Source organism: Monodelphis domestica, chromosome 8 (assembly GCF_027887165.1).
Source record: "Monodelphis domestica isolate mMonDom1 chromosome 8, mMonDom1.pri, whole genome shotgun sequence".
NCBI lineage: Eukaryota > Metazoa > Chordata > Mammalia > Didelphimorphia > Didelphidae > Monodelphis > Monodelphis domestica.
Genome location: NC_077234.1, coordinates 45,769,190 through 45,784,673, shown reverse-complemented (window position 1 = coordinate 45,784,673; position 15,484 = coordinate 45,769,190). Strand labels below are relative to the sequence as shown.

At 39.6% G+C, this 15,484-nt stretch overlaps 1 protein-coding gene across 1 annotated transcript in view; it reads left to right on the top strand.

Annotated features, from left to right (window-relative positions):
- The window catches only part of MCF2L2 (MCF.2 cell line derived transforming sequence-like 2), a 306,817-nt gene that overhangs the window by 183,036 nt on the left and 108,297 nt on the right, over window positions 1–15,484 (top strand). The gene's annotated exons all lie outside the window — the stretch shown is intronic.

The window sequence follows — 15,484 nt, the reverse complement described above, 5'->3', positions numbered from 1 at the left end:
GAAGGCACACACTTAGACAATGTTAAAGCACTATAGGCTATATACCACAATGCAGGAGATGCCCTTTACCCTCCAGCCAACCTCCTCTAGGACCCAACAACCTATTTTGCTTCCTTGCTTTACATTTCCTTAAAGGTTAGATTCTCTGTGGCCATCTGCTTTGTACTACTAGGAAACTTTGATGTGGACTATTTAAGTTATTGTAGTTTTTGTTGTTTGTTCTTTGCAAGGGGTTAAAATTCAAAGCTGAAAGCAGGCATAGCTCTTCCCCTTTCCAGAGATCTTGCTATCTAATTCAGAAAAGATTTGGACATTTTCCAAACCATGGACAGAAATCATTCCTACATAGGAATTTGTTATGGGGCTTAGTGAGTTGTCTCATGAATAAAATTTGAGAGCAGACCAGATCCTACCCACTTTGGGCTCTGGATGCCTAAATGTGAATTGATTAGCTTAAGAATGCCCCCTCCCCACAAAGGTATATCCCTTTAGGACACATTGTCTACCTCTCCTCTCTGCCTCCACATCTATTAATAGAAATCTAAATCTACTGAGAGGCAGCCTAGTGTGGTCCATCTTGGAGGAAGGAAGACTGGTGTTTGAGTCCTTGCCTTGAACACATCCTGGCTGTATGGCTAAGGACAGGTAGCTTAAGCTGTCAAAGCCCTTAGCAGCTAATACTTGCTGATCTGTACTGTACTGAAGAAGAAATTCCACACTGAGAACATATGAATGATGATGAAATCTTAGATCCAGTGAAAAGACAAAAACAAAAAAATAGCCCTCTGTACCGCAGCCATTGCACAAACAGGTAAAAATACATTCCAGGGAAGGCAGGCTGATTGAGTAACTAGGAGAAAGAGGGAATGAAGAAGAGATGAAAGAGGGCCAGGGACTCTGAGCTTCACTTGCATACTCTGGAGAAGTATTGAAGTCTCCTGGAAAGACTTGCTAGTGAAGGAGGGCTCTGAATTGTGCCTCAACAGGAAGAGACAGGAAAGGTATCTCAGTTCAAGGAGGGTCAAACTATTTCACATATGGAGGAGTAGGGATACCCATTTGGAGGTGGCCCAAAGAGCACCAAACAAGGATATATCTGACCCAATTTGAGAAAGAGGCAGTTGTAAATTGGGGACAGGATAATTTGGAATGGGGGAAATTACACTGGGCACTAAAAATCCCTGGTTTATGAGATCCATGTGATCATTCCAGTACTATATTTATTAAGCACCTACTGTGTGCCAAGCACTATGCTATCTACTTAGGAAATACATCTCTATCTTACTGGGGTAAAGCACCACAAGGATAAAGAGATACAAAATAATATAAAAAGTGATAGAAAGAAGATAAAGAATGCCAATAACTGGGGGCATAAGGAATAGCTTTGGTGAGATTCTTTGAAGGAACTGAAGTATTCTCCAAGGGCAAATGAGGATGGAGTATGTACCAAATAGGAGGTCCACCTATGGAAAGGCTTGGGGGGGGGGGGATATCATGTATGAGGAGTAGTTTAGCAGGCCAGTTGGACAAGAATATAGAGTGAAGCCTGGAAAAGTAGACACTTTGAATGTTAGGCTAAGGGATTTATATTTTACCCAGGAGGCATAGACGATTTTTAAGTGGGGGTAACAGTCAGACTTGGGTTTTAGAAATATCATTTTGGCAGCTGTGTGGAGGAAAGACTGCAAAGAGAAGAGACTAGAAGTATGCAGAACAAGTAAGAGGCTATTGAAGGAGTTCTGGTGAGAAGTTAGGAGGACTTGTGGACTGAGAAGAGGCTGCTTGAGCTGAAAAAGCAAATGTAAGAGGTTTTGTGGAGGTAATTTAGGAAATGATTGGATATGAGATTATGAGAGAAGGAAGGGTAGAAAAAAAGCCCCAATTGCAAAGTTGCTAACCTGGACAACTGGAAAAATTATAGTGGCATCAACAGAAATTGGGGAGGGAGGATTGGAGGAAGGATGGATTTAAAAGGGAAATATCTTGACTTCTGGTTTGGATATGTTGAATTTGAGATACTAATGGGATAGCCAGGTAGCGTGGACTAGTAGCCAGTTGGTTATATGAGTTCAGGAGAGAAAGTTAGTCTCTGTCTATAGATTTGAGTGTTAAGTGCATAGAAATTATCATTACCCATGGGAGCCAATGGGTTGGTTTCTCATTAAAGGAGAGACTATAGCTAGACAAACAAGCTAAGTGGCTCGGTAGATAGACCACTAGGTTGGGAGTCAGGAAGGCCTGAGTTCAAATCAGCCCTCTGGCACTCACTAGCTGTGTGATCCTGGATAGGTCATTTAACCTGCATTTCCCTGAATTCATTGGAGAAGGAAATGGAAAGTCATTCTAGTATTTTTGCCAAGAAAACCTCAGGGACAATATGGGGTCACAAAGAGTTGGGCATAACTGAATGACTGAGCAATAACATAGCTAAAGAAGAGAAGAGGATCCAGAAAAGAGCCTTGAAGGATGTTCACAATCCATGATGAATTCAAAGAGGCATCATAGTTAATGGGGGCTGTGCCACAACCAACTACTATTAGGTTTATACCTAGATACTCAGCAGATATTCCCCAGGCTGAAGGAACCAATCATCAGGCAGCACTTCTTAAATAGCAGAATCATCATTGACAAACTAATGCACAGGGAGTGAAAGATTTTGGCTATCCAATTGATTCAAATGATTATAACAGTTTATCCTTTTCTGTACCATTTCCTAGGGGGTTGGAGTGGTGGGGCCAGACTATGGATCTGGTATAGGAAACCCTACCTTTTGTCAGTTTACCTCAGGGGAGTTAATCAAGAAGGGACAAGGAAGTTGCAGCTATAACTTTTCTTCAACAAGTATCCTGTATTATTTGATCAGAGCATCTCACTTCAGGAGGCTTTTATTTGACGCCAGAAAAAGACTCAATTTTGCCTTTATTTTACCCCAATAGTGACCTCTGCCCTCTATGAAGGTGTCGAGTCCAACTTTAAAGATACAGCAAGAATTTGTCAATAGATTTTCATATTGACTTGGCTTTTCCAGTGTAATGAATATAATAGTTCTCTTTCTGAAGGTTTCTCCAGCCTGAGTGTGGACTATAAGGGAGCCCTGTTAAAAACCTGGGCTTGTAATCCCGTAGATTCAATGTTACTGTCGTTCAAATCATGTATCCTGAGAAAGAACAGCTTCATAGGGAAGAGAAATATACTTAACTTGGGAGGTGGGTGTTGACTCTGTCTCCCTGTGATTCAAAGGGCCATTGTACTTATTCCCTTGGGAGAATAGTTTTATTTTAAAGTACCCTAGAGACCTAAGAAATTTGGGGCAGAGTTTAAATGCCCATCTCAGAGGACTGGTGTACTTTCCCTGTGCCAAGTCAAAGGGAGAGAGTGTGAGATGGTAGAATGACTCACCTTTTCTAAATTAAAAAAAAAAGGAGGAACTCAGAGGGAACCCCAAACTATCCCTAGTATTGTAGACTACTGTGATTTCTCCAGGTTTCTTTATAAAGTTGTTCATTCTTTTGTTGATGCATGTTTAAATGGAGCTGAGCTCTCCATACTACTAGTGAGAGACTTCCTCAGCCTGTGTAAATTACATACAAAGAATAACGGTGGTTAGAATTCTGTTGTCTTCCTCTTAGTGATTTCCTCTATACAAAGACATTAAACTATCACCTTTCCCCAGCTACCTCCCCTTCTTCTCCTCCCTTCCACCCTTACCAACCTCCAGCATTACACAGTACAATGATGAGCAGTGTGTTGCTTTGGGAGTGCTGTCTGGGGCACAGATCTGAAACTGGGAGTATAGTAAATCCTTTGCTTCAGCTCTCAGATCCTGTGGGTTGGCAGCATTCAACAACTTTCTTAGATGTCAGACTCCTTACAGTTTAATGAAAATATACTGGATACAACCAGGCAAAGCAACTATCATAGACCCAGGGTGAAGGTGAATTGTCCCTCAGTGCTTGAGCTCCCTTAGGCAATTCTACAGATTCTCCAAGCTTTGCTGTCACAGTGTATGGGCCAGAGATATTCTCAAGGCTAATAAGACCCTGTCCTCATTCCCACTGCCTAAGGCATCTCATCAATGGGTAGGAATAAAAGAATAATTCTGTCATCTCCCCTGTGCTGAAAGGAAACAACTTACCTGGGGACATGGCCCTCTGGCAGCTCTCAAAGTGAGCCTCCATTGCACATGAGTGGAAGTAAAAGCACCTAGGAAGGGCTCATTAGTTTTTCAGTAAAAGCACCATACATGATACAGTAGAAATCCAAATTCCAGGAAGAAAGAGCAGGATAAGCATATCTTGATAACTTCTACTATTTCTACTATTATATACATGTTTTTGCATGTGTGCATGTATATGTGTGTGTATGTGTGACACACACACATATACACGTAGACAGAGAGAGAGAGAGAGAGACAGAGAGAGAAACAGAGAGAGAGACAGAGACAGAGAGACAGAGACAAAGAGAGAGAAACTCTTCCTGTGGACACATTCAAATAGGTGAGCCTTCTGTCAGAATACCAATCTGGTCCCTTGGGACTCCAAGTTCAATGTTCTCACTGCACCATTCCAAGAATTATTAGGAATATGTAGAATAGTTTCACTTCCTACTTGTAATACTCTCTATTGTAACATCATTGAATCTACAAAAGTAGATCCTTTCTCTCAAGATGATTTTAAAGACATGCAAAACTGATCAGACAATAACCTAGTTTTCATGAATTTTTAAAGGAAGACTCTTGGAATCAGAGATCAACAGCCAAAAGCCTCATGAAGTGGCCACCATCCAGAGAGGACGTTTTTCATTAACTGAAAGCAATAAATCTAGGAAGCTATCTAAGGTGCAGTTTGGGTGATGCCTTTTATCCTGCGTTTCCTTTGGAAGAGACAAGTCAACAGTTTCTAATGGTGTGTGGTCTTCTGAGAGGCCAAGTTGATTCCATGTGCAATATGAGAAAAAGTATTACAGTCATGCAAATAGGAAATTAATCTAAATAACTGGAGCAGACAGAGGAGAATGCAAATGGACATGCAAACACATAAAATACCCAGTGCTTAAGGGCTTTGGCTTCTTAACTATTTGGGCTTATCAGCTAGTTTATAGGCATGCTTGAGGAATTTTCCCTTGGTCTCTAGAGGGACCCATTTGGGCTGCTTTTTCTTTGCAGTAATCAATAAAAACCATCCACCCTTTCACCATTTCTGTCATTTTATTGATGACCACTAAGTGCTTGACAATTTATAACTTGGGGATTCTTCTTGACCAGCTCTTTATTCTGTCTCAGCTAGTGATAGCCTTCCTGCTTTCTAAAGGACTAATGACTATCTCTGGCACCAAATCTTCAATTTTTTGGCTTATTCTCCTCTCCTTACTGATCATGTATACAACATCTCCCTTTTTTTTGTTTCTTTTTAAATGAGATCTTCATCAATTTGGGTACAAATACTTAATCCAAATGATTGCTCTAGGCAACTCTAGCATAGTGCAGAGATGGTTCTGTGTCTGTGGGTCAGTTCCTGCACTTATTGCCAACTGCTCTGTTTCTAGTTCTGGTATTTACCAGGCAGTAACTATGAACTCATGTTAAGTGGTGCTTCAGTTTCCCAGTCCAGTCCACTAAGTAAAGAGTGGGATAATTTGAATGAGAAATCATGAAATGGTTCTGCCAAAGAACTCTGAGCTGTCCTGTTAGAGTAGAGATTCTAAAATATAGGAAATTTTATTATCATTTTCTTATTGAACAATACTTCAGCGAATTCCTTCATTTTCTTTAATGATACCTACTGCATAGAAGTGTTTGATTAGAAAAGAATCTCAAGAGGCTCTAAGGAACTTGTACTATCTGGAGAAGAAGGTATATAGTGAGGAATAAGGAAGGATGTATGAAGTAAAAATCAGGCTGCTGAATTTGGTCATGCTACAAAAAAGAGGGGAAATACAAAAATGGGAAGAGAAGCACCATGGCAAAAGCAATATCTCAGGAAGAATAGTTTGGTGGAGTTACATCACATGAGTTAAAGTGATTTCACAGGGATGGACAGACACTTGGTTGTGTTGGTAAAGTAGAATGTGGGTAAGAGGACTAGCTAAGAGTATGTTTCAATAATCATCGTGTGGAGTAATAAGGAGCTGCTTGGTTGACAGTGGAATCAAAGCAAAGAATAATAGAAATAAGAAGTTAATTCAAAAGGTATTTTTAATGGAGAATGACAATAGCTGGTGATAGAAGTTGTGAAGATAGGATTAACTCTCCCCTTGCCTATTTTTAGCTAATCAGATCAAGAACTTAAAGTACCCCTACTTGATACTAAGTAAGAGAGTTCACAAGTCACTTACTAGAGTACCTCCAAAAGTCACTGCGCCCCCCCCCCAGTCTGTGCTAGGCAAATTGAAAGACTGTGATTGGTTTCCGTAAAGTGGGGAATGATGGTAAATGATGCTGAGAAAGCTGCTTTAAAAAGGCCAGCTTGAAGATCCAGTGAGTCTTTCTGTGTTGATGAGCTGGCCTGAAGGAGGAGACTCTTTCTCTGGATCCTGCTTTGGCTTGTGGTGGTGAGTGGAGTGATTCCTTCCTTAGTTCTTTTGGTGAGGAGACCCTCTCTGCTTGTTGGTGCTTTGGTGAGACACTCACTTCAGTGTGAGTTCTGGTGAGATTCTTATTGGTCTTAGCCTTGTGTGCATTGAAGGTTCTCAGCAAATTCTTCAGTGTCTCCTGATTCTCTGGATTTCAGATTCCTAATTAGGACTTTGGATTCTGGTGAGATTCGTTTTTGGATTCACATTTGCGATCTGGGGACATTAGGCTTAAACTTAGGGTATTTGTAGCTAGGCAGAACTTTCTGTCTCTATCTACATTTTTCTACTTTCACTCTACTTCTTTGTAAATAAAGCTGCTAAAAGTCATTTTGACTTAAACTGTAATATTTTTAAATCAGTGACTACAATATTACTTTAGTATTCTCACATTTAGCATAAAACCTAAATTAAAATTCTTATAAAATCTTATGAATCCAGTGTTTGAAGGAAGGGAAGAATCAAAGAGGTCTTCAAGGTTTCTTGCCTGGAGGAATATGATTGATATCTAACTGAAAACCATCAGATACAATGATGCATACATCTTCCCCAAACAAATTATAAAAAGGAAGCTATTTGGCCAGAATTGGGAGTGGGTAGGAAGGGAGGCAAGTAGAAAGGAATTGAAAAGGGGAAGTTAAGTCATAGGGTAGCAGGGAAGGAATTTCTGATCATATTAGGATTTGGCAACTGTTAAAACAGAAACAGCAGTTGCAATCTTGAGTGGCAGGATTTCTAGGAAAAGGGGATGAGGCCTCTGTTCTGCCACCCTCATTAGACATTATCCAAAAGACTGCATCCAATTCTAGATTTGGAAAGGAAAAAGAAATGCATATATTACATACATACACACATATATACATATGTATATTTAGAGAGGGGGGGGGAGAAGAAGAAGATAGTGAACATGAAGAAGAGCCTTGAGAGCCCTGTAATATATGAGGCAGGCCAGATGTAGAAAATAGGGATGTTCAGACTGAAGAGAAGATGACTGTGATAGCTATCTATCTTCAAGTATTTTGAGGACCCTTAGAAGAAAAGGGATTAAACTTTTCTCTGTGGTCTCAGAGAGCAAATGGGTGGCAGCAGCAAGGAAGTACAGTTAGAAAAACTTAACAAAATTGTCCTAAGAAAAAACGATGTGCCTCAGGTGGTTGTGGACTCTCTTACCTTGAAGGTATTTAAACAAAACCTGAAGAGACACCAACTGGGTGTGTGGTATAGATAATTATAGTTTAAGCATAGGTTGCATTATGTGATCCTCAAGTTCTCTTCCAGTCCCCAAATCCTGTAAAAATGGGCTTCCTTATCTTGCTTACCAAATTGAGTTGTTTTTCTTTCCAAAAAGACCCATTTTTCCATTTTAAAAAATGCAACATTTGTCTCTAAGCTTTTAATTACAATAAGAACTAACATGAGATGGGAGAGACAGAAAGCTCTCTCTATTTTGAGTCACAAGACCATCATCAATCAAAATTCATCTGGAGGCTTAAAGCCTTTAAGAGTTGGACAAAGGGGAAAAACAGATATTGGCCTGTATAAATTCTCAATTATTTAAAACTTAATTTTATTTTTATTTAATTAAATACCTCCCAATTGCATTTTTCAAAATTTTAAACATTCATTTTTTAGGATTTTGTGTTCCATATTACCTCCTTCCCTCCTTCCCTCCCACTACCCCTCCCCCTCTACTCCTTCCCCACTCCTTGAGAAGGCAAGCAATATAATATTAATCATATATGTGGTTCATATGAGACATGTTTCCATGTTAGCCACATTACAAAAGAAAACACACACGTACAAACATGAAAAATAAAGAAAATGAAAAGTCTGCTTCAATCTGTACTCAGAGTTCATCAGTCCTCTTCCTGGAGGTGGAGAACATTTTTTAAATCTTAGAAACTTTGAAATTGTTGTGGATCATTGTATTGACCAGAGAAGCTCAATCTTTCTCAGTTTTTGATCATTGTGATAGTTGTTATTGTGTACAACAATGTCCTGGCTCTGCTTTCTTTACTTTGTATCAGTTCATGCAAGTCTTCCAGGTTTTTCTGAAAGCATCCTGTTGCTCATTGTTTCTTATAGCACAATAGTATTCCATCATGATCATATATCACCATTTGTTTAGCTATCCCCCAACTAATGATGATCTTCTCAATTTATAATTCTTTCTGGCAATTAATTCTTGATTTAGATGCCTCTGGAAATAAATCATGAGCTGACTAAAACAGCAAACTATGAGGGAGCAAGGGTATTTTCCTTCCTTTCCATTTTTGTCCCAGGTGGTGGCATTTTCCCTAATTTGACTGAAAAGCAAGCTTCCTCTTTCTTGAAGGGAAGGGGAATGAGTTGTTTGAAAAAGGAAAGGCAAGCCACTGAATAGGGGAATAGATTACTAGAGAAGCTTCACCTTCATAAAGGGAAGAGGGAATGGTTCTAGGCCAGTGATGGTGAACTTTTTAGAGACTGAGTGCTGCCATTCCACTCCCCCATACCAAGTACTGTGCCGGTCTCCTCCAAGAGATGGCATTCTGTGCCCCTCACTTCCATTGAGTGTCAGGTGCATCCTGTCCCCACCCTTGTCCCATATAGGGGAAGGAGGAAGTACTCCCATTGGGCTGCTGGTGGAGGGGTAGGTGAGGTGAGGAATATCTTCAGTAAGTGTAGAGGAGGTAGGGGAGTTGTCCCAGTGCTCTACTCCCTTTCAGCTCTGCTGCCTGTGAGCTGCCCACCTCATCCACTGTGCGCTCCCATTGGGCTACGGGATGGGAAAGAATGTCATCAGACATAGTGGAAGTAGGGAAGGGGGCAGCTCTGCCCAAGTCCCTCTGCCTTTCTAGTAAGGGATTGGGGATGGGGTAGGGGGGTAGGCAGCCATGTGCCCACAGAGAATGCTCTGCATGCCATCTTTGGCACCCACCAACTACTCCTTACTATGTATGATGTTGGTACTTTCCTTCCCCTCAGAGATAAAGAACTTTCCAAGGGAAGATGATCCCTGTATTGCTATAATTGTTTATCCTATGCTAATTTATTTTTGGTCTGGAGCAGTGATTCTATCAACATGGGAAATTCCCGGAATTGTTTAATAGTTCATGTCAAATGCCAAGATTGGACTGGACTAGATGATCTCGAATGCTTTTTCCACTGTTGAGATTTAATGTTTCTGCCTTCTCTGTGGTAGACACTTAGAGATGCTAGACTGATGCAGAGACTTCTAGGCTTGTAATGAGAAGATTAGGGACATTTCATCTCCAGGCCAATGTAGGTGTTTGATTTTCCTTTGAGTCACTTGCTCTCTAAGTGTCACCAGAAATATCCCTGCACTCAATTTGAATTAGGTAAAAATGGCCCTCTTTGCTTCCAGAGTTTCATAGAGAATTTTACTACTGAATGCCTTTCATTGGGAAAGTCTCTTTAACTCAAAATTTCCAAATAGTCTTTTGCTTTAAATTTTCTCTTTTTCTTTCCATTCCTGTTAAAGAGATGAACTGCAAGATTAGTTTCTGCCTCCTATCAACTAGATTAGACAGCTTGGTAAGCCCAAAAGACGGACTTCTGGAATTGGGATTGTTGTCTTATGTGTGCGTGTATGTGTGTGTGTGAGTATGTATGTGTGTGTGTGTGATAATTTCTTCATCTGTGAAATGAGACTAATAATTCTAATAGGATCAATCCCAAGTACCTTCTATGTACCAGCTACTGTGCTCATCATGGGGTTTACAAAGACAAAAAAATTAAACAGTCCCCAACCATAAAGAGTTTACATTCCATAGGGAGAGACAACATGTACATATGTAATCATATAAATGAATGTTGTCCAGTTGTTTCAGTTGCATATGACTCTTCTTGACCCCAACCTGAGGTTTTCTTGGCAGAGATACTGGAGTGGTTTGCTATTTCCTTCTCCACATCATTTTACATTTTTGCAGATGAGGAAACTAAGGCAAACAGGGTTAAATGACTTGTCTAAATGACTTTCCCAATGAAAATGACTTGTCACACAGCTAGTAAGTATCTGATGATGGATTTGTTTAGTTTGGGAAGATTCTCAGAGCGACTTCTGCTTTTGCTGCTACTAAGCTAACATTTTGGCTCTGCCCTCCCTTTGATCCTGGATTTGAACTCAGGAAGAGGCCTGATACTATACCCTGTGCCATCTAACTGCCCCATACACAGAAATAATATTAAGTAAATACAATATGTGTTCAAGGCAATTACATATAATATATTTTGGGTAGGGAGGGCACTAGGAATTGGAGGGAAAAGGCAAGAAAGGCATCATAGAGAAAGTCATGCTTGAGCTGAGCTTTAAAGGAAGTGGGGAATTCCAGGAGGCTGAGATTCCCGACACCAAAACTTGGATCCACAAATCTCCCTATTGGTCTTGTCTTACAGTAAAAATTTTCCAAGGATTGAGAAAATATTTTTAACAAAGAGGAAATGAGCTAGAGGAAAGGCCTTTCTTAGAATGAGTATCTATGAGCATAGTGACATATTTTCCAGACCAATTATTTTTTTATTTGAAAATTTTTATTTAATTAATTAATTTAGAATATTTTTCTATGGTTACATGATTCATATTCTTTCCATCCCTTCCTCTCATCCCCCTCCCATAGCCAACAAGCAATTCCACTGGGTTTTACGTATGCCAGACCAACTATTAAGACAAACATGATAGTCCTCTGACAAAGTGACAAGAGAACATATACTATGTCTTCTTTCCTTCCTTGTTCTCACCTTTCTTGAATTTAGGACCATCCTAGAAAATGTGGTTTGAGGGCACACTGTAGTTATAGAACAGAGCAGAGGGAAGAAAAGGTATTTTTAAAAATTGATTAAATGCTTCCTGTGTAAATAACTGGGATGAGTTCAATCAACAAGTCTCTATTGTAGAACCAATGGTTGTACATTACCAGTAATGAGGCCTGCTCCACCATCTGGTAGATGAATGAGTACTGCTCTTTTCTCCCATTAAAGATCACTGCCAGATCTGAAGTCAATCAGAAAAAAGCAGTGAGTTCTCTAGGAATCCAACTATGTCACAGTAAAACGAAACCTAGAGATGAGCAAGTCTGGATCTTTCATATTATTATTATTACTATTTTGGTTGGACCTATGATTTCATCATTTTAGGGAGCTCATAAACTCTCTTTATTAGTGTAGACTAGTATCTACCCTGAGCTTCTGAAGTTCTCGAGGGCACTGAGGTTAAATGACTTGTCCAAGGTCACATAGCTAGAAAGTGTCAGAGACAAGAGTTGAGGCTACAGGCAGCTAGGTGGCTCAGTTTGTTATCCTCAGCACAGTGCCCTTTCCACAAACCCAACTGACTTCCAACCAGTTATGGTTCTATGGAAATATTCAATATACTCAACACTAGGCACCATGGGGGTGCTTAAGAAGTACACTTGCCTGAGACATGAATAGGCAATTTTCAGATAAAGAAATCAAAACTATTAATAAGCAATGACAAAATGTTCTAAATCTCTTATAATCAGAGAGATGCAAACCAAAACAACTCTGAGGTATCACCTCACACCTAGCAGATTGGCTAACATGACAGCAAAGGAAAGCTGGAGGGGATGTGGCAAAGTTGGGCCATTAATGCATTGCTGATGGAGTTGTTAATTGATCCAACTGTTCTGGAGGGCAATTTGGAACTATGCCCAAAGGGTGCTAAAAGACTGTCTGCCCTTTGATCCAGCCATAGCACTGCTGGGTCTGTACCCCAAAGAGACAATAAGGAAAAATACATGTTCAATAATCATAGCTGCGCTCTTGTGGTGGCCAAAAATTGGAAAATGAGGGGATGCCCTTCAATTGGGGAATGGCTGAACAAATTGTGGTTTATGTTGGTGATGGAATACTATTGTGCTAAAAGGAATAATAAAGTGGAGGAATTCCAGGAAGTGATGCAACCTCCAGGAAGTGATGCAAAGAGAAAGGAGCAGAACCAGGAAAACATTGCACACAGAGACTGATACACTGTGGTACAATCGAAGGTAATGGACTTCTCCATTAGTGGCAATGCAGTAACCCTGAACAACTTGGAGGGATTTATGAGAAAAAAAAATATCCACATTCAAACGAAAAACCGTGGAAGTAGAAACACAGATGAAAAACAAATGCTTGAATATATGGGTTGAGGGGATATGGTTGGGGATGTAGACTCTAAATGATCATCCTAGAGCAAATATCAACAACATGGAAATAGGTTCTAACCAAAGACACATGTGATACCCAGTGGAATTGTGCATTGACTATGGGAAGGGGTGGGGGGAGGGAAAGGAGGGAAAGAATATGAGTCTTGTAACCATGGAAAAATATTCTAAATCATCTAATTAAATAAAAGAAGTATACTTGCCCTCAAGGAACTTATACTGTAGATAGAGACACATAACTGTTATGAGGACTATAACTAGGAATTTCTACATTGAGCAAGAGGGATTGTACAGGACTCTATTGGGGATCATTGACCAAAGGAAGGAAGCCAACCTTATGATACCAGAAAGCTTCTATGCCACTGAAAGACTGGTCACTGCTCAGGAAGAAGGGGTGTGGGGAGGGTCAGGGATGCAGCCATGTGGGAGGAGAGGATATGTATCTTGGACAAGAGTGGGACCAGTGAGTCTTATGTCAATTAACCCCTTTGGGCCTGAGTTTCTTTAAACCAAAGTGTTTAGACTAGTTGACCTTTGAGATCATTTCCCACTCTAAATCTATAACCTGTATGTCACTTAAACTTTCAGGGTCTCAGTTTCCTTATTTGTAAAATAAAGAACTTGGGCTACCTAGCTTCCAAAGCTCCTTCTAGCCCTGGATCTATCATCCTATGAAATCAGTGAAGTTTGCATTAGTCAGGAAGTAGTTATTGAAGAGATAGTTCTAGGAAGTTCTAGGAAGAATGAGAAGAATGGGGAGAGGTAAAAGACATGATCTCCATACCAAGGGAGCTAACAGCCTACTTGGAAAGACAAGACACATGAGGAAACACGGGACAAGGTTTTGTTAAGCCCTTGGGCATGTGAAAGGAGATGTTGCAATCTCTACTACTGTGCGATACCACAATAAAAAGGCAGAATCATAATTATCGTCAAGAAGGGAGCGAGTTCATCTTTTGTCTGGTTCTGCAAACATGAAGCAGTGACTTGAGGCTATTGCCTAACTATCTTTGCTTCACCAAAGCCATGACAGGAAGAGAAGAGCATGAGAGGCAGGGCTACACTAAATTTATATTCTCCCTATGTCAGCATGTAATGTGAGGAGGAGAGTGGGGTTCTGAGAATTGTAGTTCTAGGGTACAAATATTAATTACACAAAAGACAGAAACAAAAACACAACAGAGGGAGAAGCTATACACATTTCATTAAATAGGTATACTTCTTTGAGTGTTAGTCATAAAGTATAAAATAATTTGAATTCTTCAGAAAGATGTCCCATTACATTGCAATCTATTTCTTTGCAAGATACTTCAGCCAATTAAATAGCAACTGACAAATATTGTACTGAAGATACTAAAAGGGCACAAGTTGAGGAGAAGATGGGGGGCTTGGCACTATGATGGACAAAAAAGCTCTACCTTTGAGGAAATTACATTCCAGTGGGGGAGACAAGGACATATAAGACTATACACAACTTAAATATGATGTGAATAAATACAAAGGGACAAGGCAACCCAATACAAGGAGATCAGGGATGAAGAGTATTAAGAATTGGGGGACCCACCAGCAATGAATTAATGTCCCTACTTTGCCACATCCCCTCCAGCATTCATTACTTTCCTTTGCTGTCATGTTAGCCAATCTGCTAGGTGTGAGGTGATACCTCAGAGTTGTTTTGATTTGCATTTTTCTGATTATTAGAGATTTAAAACACTTTTTCATGTGCTTATTAATAGTTTTGGTTTCTTTGGCTGAAAACTGCCTGTTCATGTCCCTTGTCCATTTATCAATTGGAGAATGGCTTGATTTTTGGTACAATTGATTTAGCTCTTTATAAATTTGAGTAATTAGACCTTTGTCAGAGCTTTTTGTTATGAAAATTTTTTCTCAGTTTGTTGCTTCCCTTCTCATTTTGGTTTCATTGGTTTTGTTTGTACAAAAACTTTTTAATTTGATGTATTCAAAATTGTTTATTTTACATTTTGTGACTCTTTCTATGTCTTGCTTGGTTTTAAAGTCTTTCCCTTCCCAAAGGTCTGACATGTATACTATTCTGTGTTCACCTAATTTACTTATAGTTTCCTTCTTTATGTTCAAGTCATTCACCCATTCTGAGTTTATCTTGGTGTAGGGTGTGAGGTGTTGATCCAAACCTAATCTCTCCTACACTGTCTTCCAGTTTTCCCAGAAAATTTTGTCAAATAGTGGGCTTTTGTCCCAGAAGCTGGGGTCTTTGGGTTTGTCATATACTGTCTTGCTGAGGTCACTTACCCCAAGTCTATTCCACTGATCCTCCTTTCTGTCTCTTAGCCAGTACCAAATTGTTTTGATGACCACTGCTTTGTAATATAGTTTGATATCTGGGACTGCAAGGCCACCTTCCTTTGTATTTTTTTTTCATTATTTCCCTGGATATCCTTGATCCTTTATTCTTCCAAATGAACTTTGTTATGGTATTTTCTAGATCAGTAAGAAAATTTTTTGGAAGTTCAATGGGTATGGCACTAAATAGATAAATAAGTTTGGGTAGGATGGTCATTTTTATTATATTGGCTCGTCCTACCCATGAGCAGTTAATGTTTCTCCAATTGCTCAAGTCTAGTTTTAGTTGTGTGGAGAGTGTTTTGTAGTTGTGTTCATATAGTTCCTGTGTTTGTCTCAGCAGATAGATTCCTAAGTATTTTATATTGTCTAGGGTGATTTTAAATGTGGATAAGCTTTTTTTTAAACATTATTTTATTTGGTCATTT